Genomic DNA, 20,424 nt, shown 5'->3' on the forward strand with positions numbered 1-20,424 from the left:
CTTCACAGAAAAAAGCAATGTAATCTTTAGTCATCATCAATGGGCGATTGATATAGTCTGACAAATAATAACTAATGCGTCTTGATATTGTTTCAGTGGCACACGTTGTTGCATTGTGCTCTCGCACCAGCAGGAGACACAGGGGGATTAGTTCCAATGGTAGAGCGTGCGCTTAGCATGCGTGAGGTAGCGACATCGATACCCGCATCCTCCAAACGGCCGTACCTTTAAGCACCAACCTCCAAAAGCTGATTCTGTTCATCTGGACGTAGCGTTTTGTGGGAGAAACATTTCGTCACTCATCCAAGTGACTTCTTCAGTCTCAGCCGACTGCAAGTTTCCCCAATCTTATAAACAGTACATTTGCATAATGACTGAAACCTGCCCAATGATGGAACAATGGGCTAGGAGGTCACTTCCTTAATCTTAATTATGCAAATTCTCATGACCATTGATCAACAACCACTGACCAAAACCCACCACCTACTTCACATACAAGGGTCAGTTCTACAGGCAGAAACAGTGGTGTGTCATGGGTTCCCCGGTTTCACCCATCGTGGCCAATTTGTACATGAAAGAAGTGGAAAAGAGGGCTTTGCTATCCTACCCTGGAACACCACCAAGCCATTGGTTCAGATATGTGGATGACACCTCCATTGACCAGCAAGACTATCATGAGAACATTTTGTCACTGCTCAGTGACGAAAATACTTATGAGCCCCTGAAACGAGACCCAGGAAATGGTTACAGGAAGAGCGTGACAGACTGTCTGAAGTGGAAGGGTAGCCTTCTTAGATTGTGACATTTCCATCAGTAATGGGGGACATCTAAAAGCTGATGTGTACCGTAATCCTACGCATACGGATCAGTATTTAAGGTTTGACTCTCATCATCCAATGGAGCATAAACTGGGTGTCATCAGGACGCTACAACAGAGAGCGAACACCATCCCCACAGACACAGCGGCCAGAAAAGCAGAAGAACATCACATCAAGAATGCCCTGAGTAAATGTGGTTACTCCAGCTGGACTTTTGTCAAAGCTGGGAAGGCACCTAAAGAAAGCTCCAGCCGATCCAGGAGAGAAGGACAGCTGCCTTCTCGAAAACCTCTAGGGATCCCGTATGCATCAGGAGTATCAGAACAGTTGAGATGCATTGTTTCTAAACACCACATCTCTGTGGCTTTAATTTAAGAGAACAAACGTTTTAGGATTTCCTTACCTGGAAAGGAAAAAAATATTTAAAAAACCAATTTGCAGTGTGGCAGTTTGGGCAACAAGGAACAGTTGTCCATTCAAAACGAGCACTCTGCCTTTCAAAACAATGAGCCAGACTTTTCAATTGCAGTTTATTCATTTTTCTAAGTAACAGATCATTTCAAGTGCTGCATTGACTTGATATTCTGTGCATGGCCTTTACAATATTTGAAACGTTCATGTGACCAGGTACCCCTACTAGAAGCTAAATGTCATTAAACTACTTTTGGAAAGAGGAGCAATCCCAGTTCTAGGTTCATAAGCAAAGCCCTGGTGTGTCTGTACTCAGGACTGCATATGTGCAGCTCTGAAACACCACAGATCATGTGACATGTGTACGTTGCAACCACAGGGGGATTAGCTCAAATGGTAGAGCGCTCGCTTCGCATGCGAGAGGTAGCGGGATCGATGCCCGCATCCTCCAAACGGGTGTTTCACTTTAAACCTCATCATGAAAACATTTAATTTGCAGAGGGAACAAATCCCTTAAATCCCTGTGACTAGCTACCCTACCAGACCTTACTGTTACTGGCCTTTCATTAGTACGTCACAAGACTCAGGAATATATCCTTAACAGAAAACAGCAATGTAATCTTTAGCCATCATCAATGGGCGATTCATATAGTCTGACAAATAATAACTCATATGTCTTGATATATTTTCAGTGGCACACGTCATTGCATTGTGATCTTGCTACAGCAGGAAAACAGGGGGGATTAGCTCAAATGGTAGAGCGCTCGCTTAGCATGCGAGAGGTAGCGGGATCGATGCCCGCATCCTCCAAACGGCCGTACCTTTAAGCATCAACACAAAAACATTTCCTTTCCACAGATTCCTTAAAGCTCTGTGTTCAGCTACTCCTGGTTAAGTAAAGTTACACTGGAAGGAGCAGCAATCCCAGTTCAAGGTCTACATGCAATACCCCCCATCTGTCTAGACTCTGCGCTTTGCTTATACAGAGCTAAAGGATGGACTGTCTGTATTTTTTTCATTTTTCACCCTAAAACAATGGAGGAGTGAAATGGTCACTGTTAAAGAAAGACTTACCCTAAACTAGATTTACTGCCTGCCACCTTTTTTTCTTTTTCACTGCCTGTGCATGTGAAGCAAGTGCTCTAACATTTGAGTTTTTTATCAACAGAAAATGTTTATCTTTAAAGTCTGTATAATAGATAAATAAACTTTATTTACTTTGAATACACTCTAAGTTTTATGTGTATGAGGTAGTTGGTTACTGGTGATGAAACACTGAACCTTGTATAGAAAAGGGTTCATTACTCAAAGCTTTTTAACACAGTCATCTATGGTCTATTGGCATCTGGTAGCCAATAATATTACGAGCAGCTTGAATCTATAGATTGAAATGAAGTGCTTGATTATGATTGTCCGCTCAGTTGACAACCAGTGTTTAATGTGATTTGAGAGTTCTGTGATGTTGGGCTACCATTGTATGCTTGAACATGTACAGTATCTTTGTGGGGTGAAAAGACAATGCCTGTCTGGGTAGGTGATGAGAGGGATTTCACTGTGTAAACTCCTCTGTTTTTGTGACGATGCCTAATAGAATATTTTTTGGAGAATGCGGGCATCAATCCCGCTACCTCTCGCATGCTAAGCGAGCGCTCTACCATTTGAGCTAATCCCCCATATGAGACATGCTTGAATGACATCACCAGACACTGATAAATAGTCTTAAAATGTGTAAGACAGGTCGGACTTTGAAAGTGAATAATCTGCAAATACATAAAGATTATTTCAGAGATGAAAATAAAATTAATTTGGTTAATTGAACAGATATTTTAGGACAGTGTATTCTCTTCTTGGAGACGCAGCACCAAAAATAAATCATATCCCGCAGCATAAACCACAGCAAATGACAAGAAGGAGGGGTGTAGTAACTTTTACCATTTACTGAAAAAAGGCATGGGTCATTATCAGCAGAGGTTTCAGATCAAACCACTGTGAGACCTTGGGTCAACCTGTTTACATGTTTAACTTAATAACTAGAGGTGCAGTACGGGGCCTGGGAATGCCTTTGTGTTCCCCTGGACAAGCTGGATGAGGTGGCTGGGGAGAGGGAGGTCTGGGCTTCTCTGCTTGGGCTGCTGCCCCCGCGACCCGGCCCCGGATAAGTGGAAGAAAATGGTTGGATGGATGGATGGTACTGCAGAATTAAATATTACAGGAGGGTACTGAACAGCCTCCTACAATGTAAGCCTTTGCATTTAAAGATTCAGCACTAAAAACTACCTGCCCAAAATCTAAAACTTGTCCCTGAGGAAACTGAGCGTTTTTCCACAACTATTCATGGCATCTTGGGATGTGTTTTTTTTCCCATTTGGTTTGAAACTTCATTTAGAAATTTTTCTAAAACTAAGTAGCTTAATAAGGAGGAGGAGTCCAAAAAGAGGGTGAGGAAGAGATGAAGATATGTGTAATTACCGTTGTTTGAAAATAGACAGAGGGACATACTTACGAAGGGAGAGATTCAGTGACAAGAACAGGGCCTTCAGAGCAGGCAACAGAGAGGAGGTGAGAATTACTTAAGGGTGAGTCCCTGTGTCCTCAAGGACTATACCCCCAGCTTTGTGGAGTTGTTAATAAATTCTGTTATGACCTTGAGGCTGCAGAGGGTCCTGGTGCTGTGGAAGATATCATGCCTCATTTCTGTACCAAAGATGCCAGGTCCCAGTGGTTGCTAGGATTACAGACCTATGGTACTGATTTTCCATGTCATAAAGACTCTGGAAAGGGTCATTCTTTGTTTTCTTTGGGAGGGGGGGGTATAAACAATGAAAGGTGGTGGATTGGCCAGATGCTGGCAGATGTGTAAAAATAACTCAGTTGTTTGGTGGTGGCTATGGCGGAGCTACCACAGAGGCCAGCAGGTGGATGAGGGAATGAGGGAGGCAGGAGGAGGAGAGACCTGAGGCGGCCTCAGGTCCGAGTGTCAGGTGAACTGAACTTCAGGTAAGAAGTTTATTTTCGTTATGCTGACTTTTTACCGTTAGCTACAATAACTCATACTGCGTACTAGCTAACATGACGGAGTTTCTATACAGCTGGGTGGGTGCTATGATGTTACTAATAGTGAACTTTATTTTATTCATAAGGTTAGTTAGTAGAGTTGCCAACCGTCCTGTAAAAAACGGAATCGCCCCGTATTCAGAGAAAATATTACGCGTTTCGTATTGAGGTGAAAAGGAACACAGTTTGTCCCAGACTTCAGCTAGAATGGAAAAAGACACAAAGCTGGAGTTATTCTGTGTCTTTACGCTGTCAGCTGCCTCTTCTTCTCTCATTCTCTCCCCCTCCCTCTCCTGTTGCTACTTCAATCATGAAACTGATCAATGATCAGCTGATCGGCTTTTCTCTCTTGTTTGTTTATCTCCCACTTTACGCCAGAAAGAGGAAACCAGCGGATGTCGCGCTAAACAACAGCGGCACGTTTAAGCTTGATCAGCTGTTGTTAGAATTGATTTAATATTACTTTCTAGTATCAGCTGATGTTTGCTGGAGCCACAGCTGTAAAAGCTGCTGGTCATGATATCGGTTTGGATATGTGGTGAGAGGGAAACATGAAGATGAAACCAGGAGATGTCCTTACTGACTCATCAGAGCTGGACAGGCGATGGAGGTTTAAGTTTTAGGTGGCATGAATGAGTTGAAGGGAAGTTATGAACTGTTTCTGAGAGACAAATAACACCAGGATCCTTTTCTAAGTAAGCTGGTAACTGTCCAGGGGCGGGTCTAGCAAAGTGTTGCCAGGGGGCAAGGTAGGGCATTAACAGGGAGAGGGGAGCACAAAGAAATACTTTTCTTTCTTATTCTCATTTAAAATGTCTCACTTTTAATAAATAATTATCTGAATCTTACAATCAAAGTTTTTATCTGATGTAAAATGTATAGAAATCATACATATATACCAACAAGACAGAGTACATCACTGTCACAACAGCGTTTGTTTTCATTCAAAGGCTTTATGGCCTTTCCTATAATACCTGGTGGACCGGTCTCTAGTCAAAATGCCATTGCCAATTTTTTGTTCCAGTCCAGCCCTGCTTACTAGCCTGACTTGGAGTTGAAGATGCCAACATCTACCTGCTCAATCATGTCTACGCCTATCTGGACCAGCTGCGAGTGTCATGATTTTTTACTTTTCCAGTGGATTCAATGATTGGATGCTTCAGTGGGGGTGATGAGATGGAGTATTGGACTATGGTGGACTCTTTGGTAGAGAAGCATCAAATGGTGAAACCCCAATCATCTGTAGCTTATTGTGACAAACACAAGCAAATGATTGTGGACTTTAGGAGGACCAGGAAACCAGTGACACAATGTTCAATCCAAGGAGTTGAGTGGAGTGTAAAGTGGAGGACTATAAATTACACACTGACAATAAACTGGACTGGGTTATAAACACAACTGCATTGTACAGGAAGGGTCAGACCCATCTCCATTTTCTGATGCAGCTGAGGTCTTTTAATATCTGTTGGAGAATGGTCAGCATTTTCTATGAGTCTGTTGTGGCCAGTGCCATACTTGCTGTTGCTTAGGGCTGAGGGTTGTTGATGCAACTCATTAAACTGATCCACAAGGCTAGTAACGTTGGGCTAGAGTAGCAAATGTTGCCTAAGTTATCCAAATGAAACACTGAACAACACAGGAAATCGCTTGTGTAGACTCAAATGTCATCATTGGACCCGACAAATCTTTGTAATCCAAAAGTAGATTGAATTTTGAGTTCCCACATCTTGCATTTTTTTAATGCTTCTATTCATACTTTTAACTTCATGTTTTTGGTTACTGCATGGTCAAAGCCAGAAATTTCTGGGACAGAGCATGATCATGATCCACCGTAGGACTGCATTTCATAGGCTGCTCATCTTCTGCTGCTGGGTCTACCTACCAATCTACCTCTGCTGGCACTATCTGACTGATGCCGTCAGAGAGGGAAGAAACCAGTATGAAAAGGCTCAGGTCTTCGTAGCAGAATGGAATACTCATTCCATTAAAATAGTACTGGGGCATCTCTGTTATTTATCTTCCTTTTCCTTTCAAATGTTTTTGGCTGAATGATCTGATCTGGAGTGAAGTGCAGTGTAGACTTTGCTGTGTGCAGTAACAATGAAATTGTTGTCTCTCATTCTCATTAGCCACAGCATTCTTAATTCAGGATTGCTTGGAAAGCCACAGAAACTTAAAAATGCTTTATCTTTGGAAGGTGCTGTTCATTTAGGGAGACAACAATGTTTGTGATACAGTTTTCCTCTGAAAACAAGTTCATCTTTCCTTGTGCTCATTGTTTCACAAATAGGAAGTGAGTCAGCTGCATTCTGCGCTTGTGGATGTTACATCACCACCACAAAATTCATGTCAGTCTTATACTCTGCGATTCCATTGGCTCACCTTTAAAATATCTTGATGGTCTGCATGGGTTTTGTATTTTGGCTCCTCTGCAACAGTCTGAGAGGAAAACTCCTACAAATACATATTCAATTAAGTCAGCTGCAAAACTAGTCGACAGTGATGCTCTGTACCACAGCAAAACCCTCTTCTGGTTTTAGAAAGCTGCTTGGGGGATTTAATGAAGAGGTTCAGTGTCAGTTTTGGATGGAAAGGAGGGGACACAGCAGTTATTTTTGTCCATCCATCCATCCATCCATCCATCCATCCATCCATCCATCCATCCATCCATCCATCCATCCATCCATCCATCCATCCATCCATCCATCCATCCATCTTCTTCCCATTATCTGGGGCTGGGTTGCAACTCATTCACTCATGAACAAGACCCCGAAATACTTAAACTCCTCTACTTGGGCCTGGAACTCGTCCCTAACCCAGACTGCGCACTCCACTCTTTTCCAGCTGAGGACCATAGCCTCAGAGGTGCTGATTCTCATTCCTGCTGCTTTGCACTCAACTACGAACCACTCCAGTGTGAGCTGGGAGCCACTACCTGATGAAGCCAACAGAACCACATGATCTGTGAAAAGCAGAGATGCGATTCTGAGACCACCCAAGCGGAAGCCTTTCCGCTACTTGGCTATGCCTAGACATTCTCTCGATAAAAATTATGAACAGAATCTGGGATAAAGGGCAGCCCTGGTTGGGTCCATCACCCACCGGAAACGAGTCTGACTTATTGCTGGCTATGCGCTCCACCCGCACTATGTACAATGCAGCTAGAGCACTCCTTTCCCCTCCCGGGTCGCCTGACTGTTTGCCAGAATCTCTTCTAGGCAGTACAAAAGTCTTTTTCCATGGCCTCTCCGAACTCCTCCCACACCTGGGTTTTTGCTTCAGACACTGCCCTAGCCCCGTTGGCCTGTTGGTACCTATCAGCTGCTTCCAGACTCCCACAGGCTAACCAAGTCTGATAGGACTCCTTCAGCCTGGTGGCTCCCCTCACCTCTGGTGTCCACCATTTGGTTCGGGGTTTACCACCACGACAGGCACCAACCACCTTGCATCTGCAGCTCAGATCAGTGGCTTCCTCCCCCACCACCTCATCCAGCTCACCACTAGGTGGTGATCAGTTGACAGTTCAGGGCCTGTCTTCACCCAAGTGTCCAGAACATGTACAAATTTCTGTAAAAATACAGCCATTAATGTGGTAGGCATTAATACCTACCTGCAGGCTCACATAATCTGGAGAAACAAAAGAGCAATAATACATATGAATGCACCACGTTTTAGTACTATATTTGGGAAAATTTCAATACAGTATAAATTGCTATGTGAGATAGAAGATAGAAGAAGAAACTAAAAAAAACCTAAAACCCATCACCAATGGGCACGCTGCCCTTTCTGTACCAACAAGACTGTACATGAGTACACAAAGCCAAGCCATGGAGTAAGTGAGATTGGTGTTGAAGAATTTGACTAGCCTGCAAAGAGTCCTGACCTCAACCTGACAGAACTCCTTTGGGATGAATTAGAGTGGAGACTGCAAGCTGGCCTTCTCGTCCAACATCAGTGTCTGACCTCATAAATTGTCTTCTGGAAGAACGGTCAAAAACAAACTTTCCCATTTATGTCCCTCTTTTTGGCTTCTAACCTCTCTGCATCTCATGGACAAAGATGTTCTTTCCTGCTCCTCTACTCTTTGAATTCTCCATGTGCAAAATAGGTACAGCCTGGAAAAATTCCTCATTATGTACACTGCTAACCACATGAAAAAGTCTCACTTAACAGGGTTCTATGCCATGTCAAGACTGATATTTTTTTTACATTATACATGCCTGCATTCAGCTATATTATGAGAAAACTGCTTATGTTACCATTGTTATGCAGACGGTACCCTGCTATATATATGTAGAAAGATAAATTTGGTCCTTGTGGAAAGTCTTCCCAGAAGAGTTAGATGTTAGATAGCTGCAAAGAGTTTGCCAACATCATATTAAACCCTATGGATTAACTCTGGGATGCCCCTCAAGTTCCTATGCATGTTACTTTACATTACTCTCAGAATAAAAGGTGAGTCTGTGGGTATTGGCACAGAAGTGAAGACAGTTTTGAAATATGAGGAAACACTGTTTTTGTCATCTTGTGATTTAGGCTATTAAATGTGGTCAAAGTGATAAAACCTAGGGACTGTCTATCTTCTCGTTAACAGCTATTTTATAACTTCTTACCAAAAATCATCTTGTTATATGGCTTTTTTATGGATGGCAGGAAATCAGCAGGATTTGGGGTCAACGTTTGTTTATTGATTAATAAAATAAATAAAAAGAGATTCATATCAAACTCGCAGGGAGATGAAAATGAAAGATAACCACTTAACGTGTTCTGCCAAACAGCTTCAGTCAGAAACTACATTTTATTTGTCAACAAGCACATAGCAGTATGTTTGGTCTCTCATCCTTCATAAGGTCACACTGAAGAACAGACATATAAATCATAAGAATAGAAACTTTAATTTTTTTTATACAGTCACTTGGCTTCTAAAAGAGTTTAAATGCTTAGTGCTGGATAAATAGGTTATTAAAAGATAAATATGCTGTAATCTGTAAATGTTTTTTATGAGGTTAGGGTTTCCACATGACGTCATGCACCACTGAGGTGTATAATCTGGTATAATCCCAGTATAAATGCTCATAAGGTTATTCCCAAACATCACCTCTTAAGAAGACATTCAGATGAAAGGAAAGATGTCAGGGTCGACGGTCTCCCACCGGTCGACCTGCCGAACGGATACCAGGATTGGAGATGGAGGGGCAATTCTGGGAGGAGGATTACGAGCATGGGTGTCTATAAGGAACAGAGATGGAGGAGCAATTCCGGGAGGGGGATTACAAGCACGGGTATGTACCAGGAACCGAGATGGAGGGGCAATTCCGGAAGCAGGATTACGAGCATGGGTGTGTATAAGGAACAGAGACGGAGGGGCAATTCCGGGAGGAGGTTTACGAGCATGGGTGTCTATAAGGAACAGATACGGAGGGGCAATTCCGGGAGGGGGATTACAGCATGGGTATGTACCAGGAACGGAGACGGAGGGACAATTCTGGGAGGAGGATTACGAGCACGGGAGAAGCGTCTGGGAGGAGAACGGAATACTATCACGCACCTTTTGAGCACTGGGAGGAGGACACCACTTATAATAGACACACTGTTTATCTTCAAGAGCTCTGCACCTGGGTTCACTCTTATCATCCACCGTGACAAAAGATACCACGGTTTCATGTAACTTATGAGAGGTAAGTCTAAACTTCATTTTCTAACAATTTTCTTTTCGCACAAATGTGTCCTTGATCAACATCATCAAAAAGACTTAACAACTCTAGATACCCTATGACCAGGATGAAAAAGAATATACAGAAGGGAAAATCATGGTTCTTTGCATTAACTCACTGAAGTATGCATTGTTTGTCTATTTGACTCATTAATGTCAAAGTATTATTTTTCATAGCTCTATATTAAGTAAATATTATTTTGTCTTTAGGTTTATAGAGAAGAGCACAGAGGAACAATCAGATTCATGAATGATGGACACAGAAGACAAGACTCCAGGTACATAGCCATACACATTAATGCTGTTAACATTTCTCATTTAAAAGGTATTAGATTTTATATTTGCACACAGACCACAGTCTGCCCCAGAATTAGTTTCTACTCGACACAACTGTCATGCAGTATTATCACTATTTCCAAAGTTGTCTCACCTGGGCAATTTTAACAAAATAGCCAGTTGAGTTTAAGTTGTGCTACAGTACATAAAGCAACAGTAACCAAATACCAGTCATTGATTATTAATTTATTAGTCCTAAAGATTTCATAATTTCTGACTATGTTTCACCGATATAGTTTCTACATAATTCTAGTCTCTGCGCAAACAGCTGAAGCTAATAGTAATGTTAGTTACATTCAAGATACAAAATGCATGTTAGTATTTTCTCATATCTACGGGGGTATTTCAATTAAAAAAAGAAAATTGTCACTCAGTCTTCAGCTCTTCAGTTTTTGCCCAAGAGGCCACACAGGCTGAGAACTGTCTATTATTATTATTTAAATCCCCCTTCTTTTTTTTTAAAGAAAAACTCTGAAGCAATAGAACATGTTACAAGGTTTTTAAAGACAAATAACAGGTGATCTAGCTACCGTATATAAGTATCTTATGAAACAGGAAAATGGTACATCAGTTGCATCCTGTCTTTCCTTTATATTCTATTTATGTTTGAAATATTTCATTCACCTAAATTATATCTATAGTTAAATAACAAACATAGTCAACAATTCAGTCACAGATTATTAAGAAGTTCTTTTAACAATTGGTGTCTTTAATTGAAACTTCTGTTTGTCTTCCTTAGGCCTGTTAAACTTTATCGCTAAACTTGGACTGGAAAAATTTTATCCCAACAAGCTGACTCTGCAACTTCTATTAGAAATCAACAAAAGCAACACACATAATCACACTGTTCAAACAGTGAAAGATATACCATGGTGCTTCTTTGGAAGATTGTTTAAAATCAATGCAGAGTGCAGGGACTGCACACAGGTACCGAATAATAACCATGAGGAGGATCTGTTTGATGATCAATATGACTTGAACTTTTGCCCTACAGATGACACTGACGATAGATTTAACCCAGTTGACATCATAGTAGCACTTTTCAAATGTGCTGACAGCTTCTTGCAACAGCAAATGACCCTCAAGATGTCAATGTGCCAGTTTTCTGTCCCACTGTTGATCCCTCATAGTAATAGTAGTCAGTGTAGCCTGATGCTTTGGGCTCTGAGAGACATTGTCAAAGAATGGCTTCCACATGAGTTATCTCAATCAAAACACTCTCTTGAAAAGAACATTGTTCAAGCAGATATGCCACTCTATTCATTTGTGAGGCTGAAAAACTGCACCCTATCCAAGTCACAGCTTTTGAATATGATTCTCAGCCGGGGTCAACAGAATCACAATTACTTCTTTCACAGAGAAATGGAAGGAGGAGCAATTGAAAAGAAAATTGCCAATGGACTGGTTGAGGTTTGTTGGTACCTGCCCAGTGGAAGAGAAAATCTTGACATTTTTCCAGAGCCAGCTGCTTTCGCTAATTTGCGAGGAGACATTTGTGAGTCGCTCACACAATTCTATTTTCTTTACAAAGTATCAACTGCTGTCTTTGTGTTCCTGGACAAAGTTGAAGAAAATGAGCAGAAGATTTTGCTTTCTCTACCAAATGTGAAAACAAAACTGTTCTTGGTAGTTGATGTCAAAGACAGGAATGCAAAGGAAGACATAATGTCTGTGAAGGTAACAGCAGAAAAATTGGATTTACCAAAATCCTGCATCAAAATTAAAGGCTCAAACATGAACGTTGTCGAGTTTTCAAAAAATATTTGTGCAGCTATTAAGACCTCAAATGTACCCACAATGAAAATTATCAACATGTTTGACAAAGCTGTTGAACTTGGTTTGTCTGTGGATGAATGGAGGAGTGAAAACCAAGAAGAGGCAGCTGAAGAGATTATGAAGGGCATTGGAGTCCGCAATATATCTGACTACAAGAAACAACAACTTCCTCTGCAGGGAGATAACTGGAAGAGGTTGTCACAGTTGGAAAAGGAACAATGTAGATTAAAAGATTTTGGTGACTCAGGACTGGAAGAGTACAAATGTGAGCTCCAGGAGGAAGTGAAGCAAATTAAGAAGGTGCAAAGTACCTACAAATTGTCCAAAGCAATGAGCACTTTTATTGCTAAGTTATCTACGAACAACAAGGAAAAACAAAACTATTTCCTAAAATGGATGAAACTGAAGCTTGATACACAATCACGGGAAAAACTCTCCACCTTGAGAAAGAAATTTAAAGAAGAGTGTAAGAAGAAAGAGTCCAACCTCATTGCAGAGCTGGATCAAGCTTTGCTGGAGAGCTCTTTAGGAATAGAGCATTACATGAGAGAGATGGGGCTGATCTATGAGTTTTCTTTGCACTCACAAAAAACTGTTGATGAAATAGATGCTCTGCCAAGTGTTGTAGCTAAAATGCTGCTTGATGGATATCCTTTAGAACTCTTGGATGGAGATGCTTCTAATATTCCAGAGAGATGGGTGGCAGATGTGCTGATGGAGCTTCATAGGAAGGTTGGAGAGAAGAGCAGACTGTTGGTAGTGTCTGTGTTGGGTGTTCAAAGTACAGGGAAATCAACACTCCTCAACACCATGTTTGGTGTGCAGTTTCCTGTCAGCAGTGGCAGATGCACAAGAGGGGCTTATATGGTCTTCCTCAAAGTTGGTGAAGATTTAAAAACTGAGTTGAAATAACATTGATACAGAAGGTCTAAAATCTCCCGACATGGCACAACTAGAGGACAGTTATGAGCACGACAACCAGCTGGCAACCTTTGTCATTGGTCTAAGTGATGTAACCATTATCAACATTGCAATGGAGAATGCAACTGAAATGAAAGATGTCCTACAAATCACAGTGCATGCATTTTTGAGGATGAGGCAAATTGGTAAAAAGCCAGTTTGTCATTTTGTACACCAAAATGTTGCTGGTGTTTCAGCTCATTCCAAGTGCATGACAGAGAGGAAACATCTCTTGGACCAGCTAAACGAAATGACCAAAATTGCAGCTAAAATGGAAAAGCAACCTTCTATTAATGCATTCACTGATGTGCTGGACTACGACATTGGAAAAAACCACTGGAACATCCCTGGACTCTGGCATGGAACCCCCCCAATGGCACCAGTGAACATAGGTTACAGTGAAGCTGTAGCAGATTTCAAGAAAACTCTTTTGGAAATAATGAAAGATGACAGAGATAGAAAAGCCACACAGATCCCAGATTTTCTTGAATGGATGAAAAGTCTGTGGAGAGCAGTCAAACATGAAAACTTTACCTTTAGTTTCAGAAACAGTCTTGTGGCTCATGCTTATGACAACCTTTGCAAAGAGTTTAGTCAATGGGAATGGGAGTTCAGAAAACACATTTTCTCCTGGCAGACAGAAGCAGAGTTAGAAATCTTAAATACTGACAATGAATCAGAAGTTCACACTTGGGAAAAAGTGGTCCATTCCAAAAAATGTCAACTGTCTGGCAAAATAGCACACCAACAAAAGCTAATGATGGAGAAACTAAGTCACTATTATAAAAGGAAAGACAGAGATGTAAATTTGATAGAGAAATACAAGAATGATTTTTCCAAAAGTATTATTGGCCTTGCCAAAGAAATTCGACAGTCTGTGTGCATTAAACTTGATTGTGCCCTTCAGCTAAAGATCAGCAAAAAGAAGGCTCAAGATATACAGAGAAAATACAGAGATGTGATTGAAGAGCAGGTCATGCAGCTCTTGGGTAAGTACAAAAATTCATCTCTCTCAGATAAACAGCTGATAGATGAGTTTGAAAAGATGTGGACTGAAGCAACAATAAATGTGTGTGGTCTGGAAAAGCGAGATATTGCAGGATCAGTCCTGATGCAACTGAAAAAAAATTTCTTAAACCGGAAAGTCAACAAGGATTTACAGGTTGACTTAGAAGAATATGGAAAAGAGTCATTTAAAGTTAAACATGTCCATTTAGATTCCTGGTTCAAAAAGTTTAAAAACTGGATTCTAGGTGATTGTCAGAGCTTTGCAGACAGTGCAATTGAATCTTGCACACAGTTTGTACTTGATACAGTAAAGACAAATGGAGATTACCATGAGTCTTTCGCAAGGGATCTTCTGGAGAAAATTGATAGTTTCCTTGAACACAGTTACAAACACCACAAAACAAATATACAGTTTGAGATTGACCTGAAACTTCACATTTGTAGCTTTGCCACAAGGCAGTTCCTGGAAATGCACAAAAAGTTCTTGTACAAAAACAATCCTCAAAATCAGCTGGAGAAGCTCAAGAATCAGTACTTGTCAGATTTTCTCGATTTGTATAAAGAGAGAGATCACTGCCAACGAAAAGCAAATAATTTTGCCAGAGTTTGCATCAAACCTGCAGTGGAAGACTATGTCAACAGATCACTGGGAGTAGATATTGTAGATGAGATTGTGACCAGCTGTCATTCAACAGAGTACTGTTCCCGCTCTTATTTCCAGTACAACATTCAGAGAGAATTACTTCAAAAAGAAGACTTTAATAGTTTTGTGAGGTATATCAGTAGCTATGAAATGTATGTTAAGAACTGGATTTATGAGCAAGTCAAGCAAAAAATGTCAGAGGATGAAAGTTTATGCAAACTGAAAAACAAGATCCTGCAGGTCATATTTACAAAAATCACAGAAGCATTAAATAAGGCATCAAAAGCAAAGGATGGCACTCACCTTGATGATAACAAGGAAAGCATCACAGAGTTCATCAACAGCATGCACAAATATCTAATTAAGGACATCTCATTATCAGAGGAGGACGAAAAAGCCATCCTGTTTCAAATCCAAAGCACATGTTATCCATTTATCAAAAGTCTCAAGACCTCAATAGAAGACTTAAAAGCAGAACTTCAGCAGGAATTCTCAAAATCCAAAGATATTGCTGCAGATTTGGAAAAACTTCCCTTCAGACCACAGGATGAGCTTTTCAAGCGGGTGTTTGGTTGTGGACAACAGTGTCCATTTTGTAAAGTGCCCTGTGAGGCTGGAGGGAAAGAACACACTGCGCATCATGCAGCTGTACATCGGCCACAAGGTCTTGGCAGATATAGAAACACTGACACAGAGAAGCTGGTTGAAACATTATGTACAACTGATGTGTACAGTGGACGTAAATTTCGTAATGCACTCACTAAGTATGAATGGCATCCTTACAAAGAATACAAAACGTATTATCCAGAGTGGCACATTCCAGCAGACCCTTCCGTAGAAGCATCGGACTATTGGAAGTATGTTTTAGTGAAATACAATGAACAATTTGCTGAAAAATATGATGCCAAGCCAGCTGATGTTCCACAGGCCTGGAGAAGCATCACAAAGGAACAAGCACTGAAAGGCTTAACAGAAGCATTCAACATGAAGTGAATCAAGTACAATCCTAACAAATATCATTGAAGAAAACAATGTTAAAATAAGCAATGATGTGTACTTAGGATACAGGACATCATCATTACGAAGATCAGTCCAAATAAAAATGAATCAATACCATTGAGCAAATGATTTACTTGGCTGAAAGATGTCAAGCTTTCTTCTTTTCTTTTGTATTGTGTCCTTGATATAAACTACAAATACTAAGTTTTGACCTTTTTTTAGAGAACAGTGTTAGAGTTTTTTTTATCTTATCTTATTTGCTTTTCAGACTTTTCAATTTTCTGAAGTTTTCCTGTTTTTTATTCATTATTGTAGATGTTTCATATTGACTACAAAGAATATGTAATAACATTATTTTACAACATGATCATTTATATTTTTCTTTTCTTTTCCTCTGTTTTCCCAAAATGAAATATTTTAATATGAAAAAGTAATTTAATTTTAAAATACTTGATTCAAAATTATATCATGAATTTCTGCAGGGGTTTTTGGACAGCTGGTCATGTCATTTCAGACTTTAACTTTTTCTAAACATTTCACTTTTTAAAGAATTTATTTCATCAGTAATTCATATTGCAACACAGCTATGCAAGATAATAAAGACAACAATGCTAATGCTACTTATGACTTTTAAATATCTTTACGTTTTTATTTTTCATATACACATTTTAATACTTACACCTATAGGTATAGGTATTTTCATGTTATGTGCATTTATAAATAATTTATGTGTCAATGAAACTGACCTTTTACTAGTTTTTCCTTTTTCTATAAACAAACCAAGAGGAGAAAAAAACTAGCATCTGAGGGTAACCATTTTTTTTCTGTTAGACTTGTAATGATTTCAAATAGGCTTTTTTTGTTAAACATTTTAAAGTTCACAGATATATAGCACAACAATTTGCACGATGACTAGTAATGATGATATACTGTATGTACACTACATTTGAAAAAGTCTTCATAATAAATATGTCTTCATAATGATTTTTTTAAGTCAATATTCTTGCTTTAAATTCTCATTTTTTTTTAAACATAGCCATAGCACATTACATTGATGTCAATTTGCATTAGCCCTTAAATGCTGTTGGTACCGACTGTTTCATGGGCCACAATAAAGACTAAATGAAAAGAGTTACATCTTGGTTGGGAGGAGTCTGAGCTTCTAAAAGTGGGGAATTAGCATCTCTAAACAACAATTCAGAAAAGTTTGATTTTGCATATTGAAAAGATTGATCCAATCACTCTGAAAAGACTTTCTAACAGGTCTTCTCTCTTTAATGTCACAAAAACTGAAAAACATCCCTGCTCATCCTAAAATAATATCAGAAAGATGGCAACTGCTTCTTTAGCAGTGACATGTGTAACTTGCAATCAGAGGGGGATTTGCTCAAATGGATTAGCTCAAAAGTGCTCTACCATTTGAGTCTTTTGTCAACAGAAAATGCTTATTTTTCCAGTCGGTATAATAAATAAATAAACATTATTTACTTCGAATTCACTCTTCATTATGATTGTCCGCTCAGTTGACAGCCACTGTTTAATGTCGTTTGAGAGTTCTGTGATGTTGGGCTACCATTGTATGCTTGAACATGTACAGTATTTTTGTGGGGTAAAAAAAACAATGTCTGATTGTTTGGGTAGGTGATGAGAAGGATTTCACTTTGCAAACACGGGAGGTTGCCCAGAGCGGCATCGGCAAAAAACCCCAAACAAAACCAAAACATTTGCTCGTACTCATGCTGCCCCGACGTCATGCCAGCGCATATTGGGAATGGCATAGGCACTGATTGGCAATAATAAATGCACACCACTCAATTATAAATATCAAGGATTAACAGAGGTGATTATGAATAAATATCAAGAAAATTGACGAGAATATTCCAGAGTAGAAAAGACCGTGTGTAAAAAGGGTGTAACTATTGCAATGTTTACAGTGTATTAGATGGAGGAGTTGTACAGGGAGATGGCCACGGGCAGGAATGATTCAGGGGAGAAGGAGGAGAAAAATAAGAACATTGTTTCTGCCCTGGAGAGCCTGCTGCCTCATCAGAAAACTACTGATTGCTAGAATGAATGGCTTTGGCTGGACCTGCCCCTTTGAACTAGGTCAGAGCGTCACGTCACCAGGCTCCTGATTGGTTGTCGTGGCGCGACGTGACGTTGGAGTTCAGATTTTTCCAACTCCATCGGTAGACGCGATAAGCACGAATGCACAAAATGCACCACACAGACTGCAGTGCGTATTTTACTTCGCGCTTCAAACATGTCAGTCACGCTATTTGGTTGCGCGAATCAGGCAGAAAAGTGTTTTCGTGACACAAATCTGCTTCTGAAGATTTGCGCAACCCCCAGTCGCGCTTCATCGCGCTCCTCCATTGACTTTACATGTAAACCTGAAGCTCTGGTCGCGTGTATCGCGCTCGGTGTGAACGCACCTAAAGGCTAATCCTACACTAGATTTACTGCGTAAATCAATGGCCTTTACATTATTTGAAAAGTTCATGTGACCAGGTACACCTACTAGAACCGAAATGTCATTAAGCTACTTTTGGAAAGAGGAGCAATCCCAGTTCTAGGTTCATAAGCAAAGCCCTGGTGTGTCTGTACTCAGGACTGCATATGTGCAGCTCTGAAACACCACAGAACACCACCACTGTTCAAATCCCCACAAGGCTGCCTGCTATGTTGATTGGAAAGATGGAGCAAGCTGTGGCTTCTCAGAATGGGCTCATCAGATGCAGCACGGATGACATCTTGGAGAAGCTTGCGGCTGCTGTGAGTACTGAGACCGACTGACAACATCTGACAACATCTCCGAGAGGCTCACGGCTGTTGTGAACACTCATGCTCTATGAGCAAACTGGATAACATCTCGGTATGGATGGATAACATCGTGGAGAGGCTCACAGCTCTCCAACGAGAGACCTGTGACCAGTGACGGACATTAGACCAACTGTAAAATTGGAAGCAGTTTGTTCGCAGTAACCAAAACAACTACCATCTTCATTTCATGCGACCCCCCTGGCGCCAGCTGGATGCTCAAGGCAAAAGCTGACGAGAACAACAATTCTCCCTTAGATAACAAGACTGTGTTGTGACTTTCTCCCTCCTCTTCAAGGCCACCCGTGTCGACCGAAGACTGCTGACTTTTGCCTAACCGGGTGAAGGGACACTTTCTCTCGGTTGAACACGGCACACACTCACACGCACACATACGCATCTACACTGACTCAGACCTGCACTCACCCCCACCCCCTCCAAACGCCTTCGAAGCTTATGTCTTCTGTGTTGTGAGATGTGATGATTCATGTGCTATGTGATGAGGTGTTTTTTCTGTTCTCAAACTGATCTCCCTGTTGGAGCTCAGTCTGGGGGGAGTTATTTTTCTCCTCGTCTTTCCTCATGTTGTCGTTGTCGTCGTTCCTCATTTCCCTCGGGATGAATAAAGTATTATCAATCAATCAATCATCAATCAATCAATCAGATCATGTGACGTCTCAATGGCAACCAGAGGGGGATTAGCTCAAATGGTAGAGCGCTTGCTTCGCATGCGAGAGGTAGCGGGATCGACGCCCGCATCCTCCAAACGGGTGTTTCACTTTAAACCTCATCATGAAAACATTTAATTTGCCGAGTGAACAAATCCCTTAAATCCCTGTGACTAGCTACCCCTACCAGACTTTACTGTTACTGGGCTTTCATCAGTACGTCACAAGACTCAGGAATATATCCTTAACAGAAAAAAGCAATTTAATCTTTAGCCATCATCAATGGGTGATTGATATAGTCTGACAAATAATAACTAATGCATCTTGATATTGTTTCAGTGGCACACGTCATTGCATTGTGATCTCGCTCCAGCAGAAGACACAGGGGGATTAGCTCAAATGGTAGAGCGCTTGCTTCGCATGCGAGAGGTAGCGGGATCGATGCCCGCATCCTCCAAATGGCCTTACCTTTAAGCATCAACACACAAACATTTCCTTTCTCCTGCTTATGTAAAGTAACACTGGAAGGAGGAGCAGTCCCAGTTCAAGGTCCACATGCAATGCCCCCCATATGTCTAGACTCAGCACTGTGCTTATACTCCCTACATTGGCATTTATCACCCTAAACAATGGAGGAGTGAAATGGTCACGACTTAAACTAGATTTACTGCCTGCCACCTTTTTTTCTTTTTAACTGCCTGTGCATGTGAAACAAGTGCTCTAACATTAGTTTTTTATCAACAGAAAATGTTTATGTTTAAAGTTTGTATAATAAATAAATAAACTTTATTTACTTTAAATACACTCTAAGTTTTATGTGTATGAGGTAGTTGGTTACTCGTGATGGCCAAATTAAGTTTTCTGAAACACTGAAGCTTGTATAGAAAAAGGGTTCATTACTCAAAGCTTTTTAACACCATCGTCTTTGGTGGCATCTGGTGGCCAAAAATATCACGAGCCGCTTGAATCTACAAATTAAAATGAACTGCTTGATTATGATTGCCCAGGCAGTGAGTGACATCATCAGACACCGATAAATAGTTTTAAAATGTGTGAGACAGGTCGGACTTTAAAAGTGAATCATCAGCAAATACAAATAGCTACGACTGTATGATTTTTTTCCCATTTATGAGTTCCTAGGATTATGTGATCTATCTGGTATTTAAAGCGTTAAAATTTTGATTTTCATGATCTTTTGATTTTCATGATCAGCACTAA

At 40.6% G+C, this 20,424-nt stretch overlaps 1 long non-coding RNA gene and 3 other non-coding genes across 4 annotated transcripts; all 4 read left to right on the plus strand.

The window, feature by feature from the left end:
- The first annotated feature begins 1,607 nt into the window (after positions 1-1,607).
- Positions 1,608-1,680, plus strand: trnaa-cgc. The gene has a single exon. It is a non-coding gene; the product is annotated as a tRNA-Ala (tRNA).
- A 286-nt stretch (positions 1,681-1,966) lies between these two features.
- trnaa-agc lies at positions 1,967-2,039 on the plus strand. The gene has a single exon. It is a non-coding gene; the product is annotated as a tRNA-Ala (tRNA).
- A 7,836-nt stretch (positions 2,040-9,875) lies between these two features.
- LOC120433342 lies at positions 9,876-11,254 on the plus strand. The gene is made up of 3 exons (XR_005608503.1): positions 9,876-9,961; positions 10,207-10,274; positions 11,072-11,254. It is a non-coding gene; the product is annotated as an uncharacterized LOC120433342 (long non-coding RNA).
- Positions 11,255-19,590: 8,336 nt separating this feature from the next.
- On the plus strand, positions 19,591-19,663 carry trnaa-cgc. The gene has a single exon. It is a non-coding gene; the product is annotated as a tRNA-Ala (tRNA).
- The last annotated feature ends 761 nt before the right edge of the window (positions 19,664-20,424 follow it).

Source organism: Oreochromis aureus, linkage group 15 (genome assembly GCF_013358895.1).
Source record: "Oreochromis aureus strain Israel breed Guangdong linkage group 15, ZZ_aureus, whole genome shotgun sequence".
In the NCBI taxonomy this organism is placed as follows: Eukaryota; Metazoa; Chordata; class Actinopteri; order Cichliformes; family Cichlidae; genus Oreochromis; species Oreochromis aureus.